Here is a 10750-nt window from a genome sequence, read left to right on the forward strand (position 1 = left end):
AGGTCAACAAAAGAACAACAACAGAATACAAGTGCCATGACAAGTCTCAGTTAGTCTAGTATAGAACACATAGCCAGGTATATATAATTTTTTTTTTTTTTTTTTTTTTTTTTTTTTTTTTTTATTAAATGGAAAAAAAGAGACAAGAAAAGGAAAAGTACTGGTGTTAGTAGGTTAAGTGCAGGCGAAAAAGATGAGTTTTTAGATGTTTCTTGAAAATGAGTAAAGACTCAGCTGTACGAATTGAGATTGGGAGGTCATTCCACCAGCTGGGCACAGTCCAGGAAAAGGTCCGTGAGAGTGATTTTGAATTTCTTTGGGATGGCACCACAAGGCGTTGTTCACTTGCAGAACGCAAACTTCTTGAGGGCACATAGGATTTAACCAGTGAGTTTAGGTAAGTTGGTGCCGTGCCAGTGGTCGTCTTGTAGGCAAGCATCAGTACCTTGAATTTGATGCGAGCAGCTACTGGTAGCCAGTGTAACCTGATGAGGAGAGGAGTAACATGAGCTTTTTTTGGCTCATTGAAGACAACCCTCGCTGCTGCATTCTGGATCATTTGCAGGGGCTTGACAGTACATGCAGGAAGGCCCGCCAAGAGAGCATTACAATAGTCCAGTCTAGAGAGAACAAGAGCTTGGACAAGAACTTGGGTTGCTTGCTCTGACAGGAAGGGTCTAATCTTCCTAATGTTGTATAAGGCAAACCTGCAGGACCGGGTCGTTGTAGCAATGTGGTCAGTGAAGCTTAATTGATGATCCATCACAACTCCTAGGTTTCTGGCTGTCCTCGAAGGAGTTATGGTTGACGAGCCTAGCTGTATAGAGAAGTTGTGATGAATCAATTGGTTAGCTGGAATCACCAGTAGTTCAGTCTTTGTAAGGTTAAGCTGAAGGTGATGGTCATTCATCCAGCTAGATATGTCACTCAGACAGGCTGAAATGCGAGCAGCTACCGTCGGGTCATCAGGCTGGAATGAGAAGTAGAGTTGGGTGTCATCAGCATAGCAGTGATAAGAAAAGCCATGCTTCTGAATGACAGATCCTAAAGATGTCATGTAGATGGAGAAGAGAAGTGGTCCAAGTACTGAGCCTTGAGGAACCCCAGTAGCAAGGTGGTGTGACTTTGAAACATCACCCCTCCAAGACACACTGAATGATCTGTCAGAGAGGTAGGACTTAACCCACAGGAGAGCAGTTCCAGAGATTCCCATCTTTCTGAGGGTGGACAGGAGAATCTTGTGATTAACAGTGTCAAAAGCAGCAGACAGGTCCAGTAAGATGAGTACCGAGGATTTTGAAGCTGCTCTTGCTAGTCGCAGGGCTTCAGTAACCGAGAGCAGAGCAGTCTCAGTTGAGTGGCCACTTTTGAAGCCAGATTGGTTGCTGTCCAGGAGGTTGTTCTGTCCAAGGAACATAGAAAGCTGGTTGAACACAGCCCGCTCAAGTGTCTTTGCAATGAATGGAAGCAGGGATACCGGTCTGTAGTTTTCAAGAAGCGCTGGATTTAGAGATGGTTTCTTGAGCAGTGGGCTTACCCGAGCCTGCTTGAATGCTAAGGGAAATGTTCCAGATTGAAGAGAAGAGTTGATAATGTGAGTAAGTGAAGGTATGACTGAAGAAGAGATCGCTTGAAGGAGGTGAGTGGGGATAGGATCAAGTGGACAAGTAGTAGGATGATTGGACATGAGAATTTTGGAGACGTCCATCTCTGAGAGTGGGGAGAAGGAGGATAAAGAGTGTGTATCGGTCATTGTGAAGTTTTCCTCAGTCTGCGGTGTGGAGAATTGGTCACTGATGGATCTTGTCTTATTTGTGAAGAAAGCTGCAAAGTCGTCCGCTGTAAGAGTCGATGGAGGAGGTGGAGGCGGCGGATTAAGAAGAGAAGAGAAAGTCTTGAAGAGTGTCCGAGCATCACAGCAGCTGTTAATTTTGTTGTGGTAGTAGGATGTTTTAGCTGTGAAGACATTAGCAGAGAAGGAAGAGAGGAGAGATTGATACACACTGAGGTCCATAGAGTTTTTTGATTTCTGCCATTTCCTCTCTGCAGCCCTGAGTTTAGAGCGATGTTCTCGGAGAACCTCGGACAGCCAGGGGGCAGATGGGGCAGTGCGTGCTGGTCTAGACAACAGTGGGCAAAAGTTGTCCAAGCAAGATGTTAAAGTGGAGCAAAGAGTGTCCGTAGCACTGTTAATGTCCAGAGCAGAAAACTGAGAGAATGGTGGAAGAGAGGATGAAACCACAGCAGATAGGTGAGATGGAGAGAGTGAGCGTAGGTTCCGTCGAAAGGTGACCTGCGTTGGAGTGTGTGCCACTTCAGGAGTAAGTGCTAGGTTAGCAGTAATGAGGAAGTGATCAGATGTGTGCAGTGGAGTAACTGAAGTGGTGTCCACAGAGCCACAGCGCGTGTAGATGAGGTCAAGTTGGTTGCCCGATTTGTGAGTCGCTGTAGTGGACACTAGCTTGAGATCAAATGAGGTGAGCAGAGTTTTGAAGTCAGCAGCCTGGGGTTTATCTAAGTGGATGTTGAAGTCACCAAGCAGTACCAGAGGAGTACCATCTTCAGGAAAGTTTGATAGCAGCAAATCCAACTCCTCCAAGAAGTTTCCCAGTGGACCTGGAGGACGATAAATGACCACAAAGTGAATTTTAACAGGGTGGGTTACAGTAATGGCATGTGATTCAAATGAACCAGTACCTGTAGATGATGGCTGAAGTTCAAATTTCCAATCTTTGGATATAAGGAGACCCGTACCTCCACCCCTCCCAGTGGTACGAGGAGTGTGGGAACAAGTGAAATTAGTAGAGAGTGCTGCAGGGGTGGCAGTATCTTCAGGTTTGATCCAAGTCTCTGTCAGTGCCATGAGGTTGAGACCGGAATGGGTAGCAATAGAGGAAATGAAGTCTGCTTTGTTAACTGCAGACTGGCAGTTCCAGAGACCAACTGGAATAGAGAGCATAGTAGTAGAGGTCAGAGGGACATGGCGTAGGTTTGTCAGACAGGCCTTCCTGCGACGTACATAGCGTGCTCTCCGAGTGTTAGTAGTGATAGTAGAGATCTGAAAGCACATAGTGACTACAAGTGTAAGATATTTGAGAGGCTATACAAAAAGTAAATAAAGAGAAAAGCAATACTCAAGTGCCCCGTCGGTGTCCTTGCTCGGTGGAGTCGCGCAGGTAGAGTCGATTGTCTTTACACTCGTCGGTCTTCACACGAGGAGGGCTCACACGAGGGTTGCCGCGACCGCTGCCGCGGTGAAACCTAGTGCTTTGTATTAGCCTGATTACCTGTGATTGAAGTCAGCTGGACACGCCTCGCTATTTAGCAGATTGAAACCAGGCAGTCCCGCGATAGGCAAATGCAAAACCAAGCGCCACTTTCAGCACGTATTAACCAGGGTAAGACACACAATTTAAACCCTAAAACTTTCCTAGCAATGATGATCACACACTAGTCTGATGAGAAAACAAGACAAAACACTCACAAGCTGCTGTCCTTCTATGTTGCTCGACTGTTTCTTCTGACAAGTGCTTTCCAAACAGCTAATTAAGTACTTTCACTGGCTTTGGCCACGAAAACATTGCAGAAAACATTGTATTTCATATGGCATAAGCATCTATCAGTTTGGCAAGATTTGCACTGAATACTGAATGAAACAGCTTTCTCTATTAGAGAGACAAGCTTTTGAGCAGATTTGGGCTTGATTTCACTTCATTTGAACAGAAGTACTATTTCAGCATTACTGGACTCAGAAAGCTGTAAACTGACAATCTTGATCATTGAAGTCCTAACATTAGTTTTTGTGTATATAACTTCTAACACATTAAAAACTGTCTTACAGCATTGCAGAAAACATTGTACTTCATAAGGCATAAGCATCCATCAGTTTGGCAAGATTTGCACTGAATACTGAATGAAACAGCTTTCTCTAATAGAGAGACAAGATTTTGAGCAGATTTGGGCTTGATTTCACTTCATTTTAACAGAAACACTATTTCAACATTACTGGACTCAGAAAGCTGTAAACTGACAATCTTGATCATTGAAGTGATGATTGAAGTGAAGGCATAAGCATCTATCAGTTTGGCAAGATTTGCACTGAATAATGAATGAAACAGCTTTCTCTAATAGAGAGACAAGCTTTTGAGCAGATTTGGGCTTGATTTCACTTCATTTTAACAGAAACACTATTTCAACATTACTGGACTCAGAAAGCTGTAAACTGACAATCTTGATCATTGAAGTCCTAACATTAGTCTTTGTGTATATAACTTCTAACACATTAAAAACTGTCTTACAGCATTGCAGAAAACATTGTACTTCATAAGGCATGAGCATCTATCAGTTTGGCAAGATTTGCACTGAATACTGAATGAAACAGCTTTCTCTATTAGAGAGACAAGCTTTTGAGCAGATTTGGGCTTGATTTCACTTCATTTGAACAGAAACACTATTTCAACATTACTGGACTCAGAAAGCTGTAAACTGACAATCTTGATCATTGAAGTCCTAACATTAGTTTTTGTGTATATAACTTCTAACACATTAAAAACTGTCTTACAGCATTGCAGAAAACATTGTACTTCATAAGGCATAAGCATCTATCAGTTTGGCAAGATTTGCACTGAATACTGAATGAAACAGCTTTCTCTATTAGAGAGACAAGCTTTTGAGCAGATTTGGGCTTGATTTCACTTCATTTGAACAGAAACACTATTTCAACATTACTGGACTCAGAAAGCTGTAAACTGACAATCTTGATAATCTTGATAAGCTCCTAAAAGAGGTGCTTCCAGAAGTCATAGGTCCTCTTCTGACTATTATTAATTCCTCATTGTTATTAGGACATGTCCCCAAAACCTTCAAACTGGCTGTTATTAAGCCTCTCATAAAAAAGCCACAACTTGAACCCAGAGAACTAGTTAATTATAGACCAATCTCGAATCTCCCTTTTCTGTCCAAGATACTAGAAAAGGTGGTATCCTCACAATTATATTCCTTCTTAGAGAAAAATGGTATATGTGAGGATTTCCAGTAAGGATTTAGACCGTATCATAGTACTGAGACTGCTCTCCTTAGAGTTACAAATGATCTGCTCTTATCATCTGATCGTGGGTGTATCTCTCTATTAGTTTTATTGGATCTTAGTGCTGCATTTGACACAATTGACCACAACATTCTTTTGCATAGACTTGAACACTTTGTTGGCATCAGTGGAAGTGCATTAGCATGGTTTAAATCATACTTATATGACCGCCATCAGTTCGTAGCAGTGAATGAAGATGTATCATATCGATCACAAGTGCAGTATGGAGTACCTCAAGGCTCAGTTCTAGGGCCGCTACTCTTCACGCTTTATATGTTACCTTTGGGAGATATCATCAGGAAACATGGTGTTAGCTTTCACTGTTATGCTGATGATACGCAGCTCTATATTTCCTCGCAGCCCGGTGAAACACACCAATTTGAAAAACTAATGGAATGCATAGTCGATATAAAAAATTGGATGACGAGTAATTTCTTACTGCTAAATTCAGAAAAAACAGAGGTGTTAATCATAGGGCCTAAAAACTCTACTTGTAATAACCTAGAACACTGTCTAAGACTTGATGGTTGCTCTGTCAATTCTTCGTCATCAGTTAGGAACCTAGGTGTGCTACTTGATCGCAATCTTTCCTTAGAAAGCCACGTTTCTAGCATTTGTAAAACTGCGTTTTTCCATCTCAAAAATATATCTAAATTACGGCCTATGCTCTCAATGTCAAATGCAGAAATGTTAATCCATGCATTTATGACTTCAAGGTTAGACTACTGTAATGCTTTATTGGGTGGTTGTTCTGCACGCTTGGTAAACAAACTACAGCTAGTCCAAAATGCAGCAGCAAGAGTTCTTACTAGAACCAGGAAGTATGACCATATTAGCCCGGTCCTGTCCACACTGCACTGGCTCCCTATCAAACATCGTATAGATTTTAAAATATTGCTTATTACTTATAAAGCCCTGAATGGTTTAGCACCTCAGTATTTGAATGAGCTCCTTTTACATTATACTCCTCTACGTCCGCTACGTTCTCAAAACTCAGGCAATTTGATAATACCTAGAATATCAAAATCAACTGCGGGCGGCAGATCCTTTTCCTATTTGGCGCCTAAACTCTGGAATAACCTACCTAACATTGTTCGGGAGGCAGACACACTCTTGCAGTTTAAATCTAGATTAAAGACCCATCTCTTTAACCTGGCATACACATAACATACTAATATGCTTTTAATATCCAAATCCGTTAAAGGATTTTTAGGCTGCATTAATTAGGTAAACTGGAACCGGAACACTTCACATAACACCGTACTTTCTACATCATTAGAAGAATGGCATCTACGCTAATATTTGTCTGTTTCTCTCTTGTTCCGAGGTCACCGTGGCCACCAGATCCAGTCTGTGTCCAGATCAGAGGGTCACTGCAGTCACCCGGATCCAGTACGTATCCAGACCAGATGGTGGATCAGCACCTAGAAAGGACCTCTACTGCCCTGAAAGACAGCGGAGACCAGGACAACTAGAGCCCCAGATACAGATCCCCTGTAAAGACCTTGTCTCAGAGGAGCACCAGGACAAGACCACAGGAAACAGATGATTCTTCTGCACAATCTGACTTTGCTGCAGCCTGGAATTGAACTACTGGTTTCGTCTGGTCAGAGGAGAACTGGCCCCCCAACTGAGCCTGGTTTCTCCCAAGGTTTTTTTCTCCATTCTGTCACCGATGGAGTTTCGGTTCCTTGCCGCTGTCGCCTCTGGCTTGCTTAGTTGGGGTCACTTCATCTACAGCGATATCGTTGACTTGATTGCAAATTAAAACAGACACTATTTCAACTGAACAGAGATGACATCAATGAATTCAATGATGAACTGCCTTTAACTATCATTTTGCATTATTGAGACACTGTTTTCCAAATGAATGTTGTTCAGTGCTTTGGCGCAATGTATTTTGTTTAAAGCACTATATAAATAAAGGTGATTGATTGATTGATTGATCATTGAAGTCCTAACATTAGTTTTTGTGTATATAACTTCTAACACATTAAAAACTGTTTTACAGCATTGCAGAAAACATTGTACTTCATAAGGCATAAGCATCTATCAGTTTGGCAAGATTTGCACTGAATACTGAATGAAACAGCTTTCTCTAATAGAGAGACAAGCTTTTGAGCAGATTTGGGCTAGATTTCACTTCATTTGAACAGAAGTACTATTTCAGCATTACTGGACTCAGAAAGCTGATAACTGACAATCTTGATCATTGAAGTCCTAACATTAGTTTTTGTGTATATAACTTCTAACACATTAAAAACTGTCTTACAGCATTGCAGAAAACATTGTATTTCATATGGCATAAGCATCTATCAGTTTGGCAAGATTTGCACTGAATACTGAATGAAACAGCTTTCTCTATTAGAGAGACAAGCTTTTGAGCAGATTTGGGCTTGATTTCACTTCATTTGAACAGAAACACTATTTCAACATTTCTGGACTCAGAAAGCTGTAAACTGACAATCTTGATCATTGAAGTCCTAACATTAGTCTTTGTGTATATAACTTCTAACACATTAAAAACTGTCTTACAGCATTGCAGAAAACATTGTACTTCATAAGGCATAAGCATCCATCAGTTTGGCAAGATTTGCACTGAATACTGAATGAAACAGCTTTATCTATTAGAGAGACAAGCTTTTGAGCAGATTTGGGCTTGATTTCACTTCATTTGAACAGAAACACTATTTCAACATTACTGGACTCAGAAAGCTGTAAACTGACAATCTTGATCATTGAAGTCCTAACATTAGTTTTTGTGTATATAACTTCTAACACATTAAAAACTGTCTTACAGCATTGCAGAAAACATTGTACTTCATAAGGCATAAGCATGTATCAGTTTGGCAAGATTTGCACTGAATACTGAATGAAACAGCTTTCTCTAATAGAGAGACAAGCTTTTGAGCAGATTTGGGCTAGATTTCACTTCATTTGAACAGAAGTACTATTTCAGCATTACTGGACTCAGAAAGCTGTAAACTGACAATCTTGATCATTGAAGTCCTAACATAAGGTTTTGTGCATATAACTTCTAACACATTAAAAACTGTCTTACAGCATTGCAGAAAACATTGTACTTCATAAGGCATAAGCATCTATCAGTTTGGCAAGATTTGCACTGAATACTGAATGAAACAGCTTTCCCTATTAGAGAGACAAGCTTTTTAGCAGATTTGGGCTTGATTTCACTTCATTTGAACAGAAACACTATTTCAACATTACTGGACTCAGAAAGCTGTAAACTGACAATCTTGATCATTGAACTCCTAACATTAGTTTTTGTGTATATAACTTCTAACAAATTAAAAACTGTCTTACAGCATTGCAGAAAACATTGTACTTCATAAGGCATAAGCATCTATCAGTTTGGCAAGATTTGCACTGAATACTGAATGAAACAGCTTTCTCTATTAGAGAGACAAGCTTTTGAGCAGATTTGGGCTTGATTTCACTTCATTTGAACAGAAACACTATTTCAACATTACTGGACTCAGAAAGCTGTAAACTGACAATCTTGATCATTGAAGTCCTAACATTAGTTTTTGTGTATATAACTTCTAACACATTAAAAACTGTCTTACAGCATTGCAGAAAACATTGTACTTCATAAGGCATAAGCATCTATCAGTTTGGCAAGATTTGCACTGAATACTGAATGAAACAGCTTTCTCTAATAGAGAGACAAGATTTTGAGCAGATTTGGGCTAGATTTCACTTCATTTGAACAGAAGTACTATTTCAGCATTACTGGACTCAGAAAGCTGTAAACTGACAATCTTGATCATTGAAGTCCTAACATAAGTTTTTGTGCATATAACTTCTAACACATTAAAAACTGTCTTACAGCATTGCAGAAAACATTGTATTTCATATGGCATAAGCATCTATCAGTTTGGCAAGATTTGCACTGAATACTGAATGAAACAGCTTTCTCTATTAGAGAGACAAGCTTTTTAGCAGATTTGGGCTTGATTTCACTTCATTTGAACAGAAACACTATTTCAACATTACTGGACTCAGAAAGCTGTAAACTGACAGTCTTGATCATTGAAGTCCTAACATAAGTTTTTGTGTATATAACTTCTAACACATTAAAAACTGTTTTACAGCATTGCAGAAAACATTGTACTTCATAAGGCATAAGCATCTATCAGTTTGGCAAGATTTGCACTGAATACTGAATGAAACAGCTTTCTCTAATAGAGAGACAAGCTTGTATGACCGTTCTCCAATCCAGAGCTCCCTCAATGAGGAAGCTGTATGCCTTGAAGTGGAAGCTTTTCACTTCTTGGTGCGGAGACCGCCAGCTCGACCCAGTTAACTGCCCGGATGGTACAGTGCTGGAGTTCCTGCAGGCTCTCCGCAGGGTTGACCCACTCCACCTTGAAGGTCTACGTGGCGGCCATGGTGGCCTACCACGCCTCTCTCGGTGGCCAATCAGTGAGCAGAAACCCTCTGGTTACATGTTTCCTCCATGGTGCGCTGAGCCTGAGGCCTCCGACCAGAAGAAGCTTATGCTAAGCGGTGATCAGGATGCTGTCCTAAGCCTCGAGTCCTCTGATCTCCCCTCTCCTGGGGGTCAAGGCTCACTCCACTAGAAGTGTGGCGGCCTCCAAGGCCTTCCTAGCAGGTGTCTCTATGCGTGACATCTGCGAGGCTTCGGGGTGGTCCACGCCCTTGACCTTCGTAAGATTTTACGGACTAGATTTACGAGCCGCTCCAGGCCCCTCTGTTCTCTCGTCCTAGCTGTGCAGTTTCCCACACTGGCAGAGATTTGTAAGTCTGGCGGCGTGGGCATTCTCGTTCCCCAATCGTTCTCGACGCAGCTCGAGTTCCTGAAGAGGAACGTCTAAGGTTACGTATGTAACCCTGGTTCCTCGAAGGAACGAGACGCTGCGTCGCAGTGCCACACTTCCGGCATCTCTGGCTGGCGCTTGCTTCATCCTTTGAGGCTGGGGCCGGCTGTGCCTCTCCTGCTTATATGCTTCCTGGTCTCTGACGTCACCCGCCTATGACGTCTCGCCCTTCCTTTGGACTGATTATACATATTATTCAGAGACGTCACGCTGGACGCGTTCCCCAATCGTTCTCGACGCAGCGTCTTGTTCCTTCGAGGAACCAGGGTTACATACGTAACCTTAGACGTTTTTGTGTATATAACTTCTAACACATTAAAAACTGTCTTACAGCATTGCAGAAAACATTATACTTCATGCAAGATTTGCACTGAATACTGAATGAAACAGCTTTCTCTAATAGAGAGACAAGCTTTTGAGCAGATTTGGGCTAGATTTCACTTCATTTGAACAGAAGTACTATTTCAGCATTACTGGACTCTGAAAGCTGTAAACTGACAATCTTGATCATTGAAGTCCTAACATTAGTTTTTGTGTATATAACTTCTAACACATTAAAAACTGTCTTACAGCATTGCAGAAAAACTGTAAGACAGTTTTTAATGTGTTAGAAGTTATATGCACAATGATCAACAATCTTGATCATTGAAGTCCTAACATTACTTTTTGTGTATATAACTTCTAACACATTAAAAACTGTCTTACAGTTACCGCCCGGAAACGTAGCGGTGCTGAGAGGCTCGCTACCTCTACGGAGGTCTCTAGAGCAGCTAGTACGGTCATCCCCTGCTGGTCCACCGCT

The sequence above is a fragment of the Carassius gibelio genome, chromosome A22 (genome assembly GCF_023724105.1).
Source record: "Carassius gibelio isolate Cgi1373 ecotype wild population from Czech Republic chromosome A22, carGib1.2-hapl.c, whole genome shotgun sequence".
In the NCBI taxonomy this organism is placed as follows: Eukaryota; Metazoa; Chordata; class Actinopteri; order Cypriniformes; family Cyprinidae; genus Carassius; species Carassius gibelio.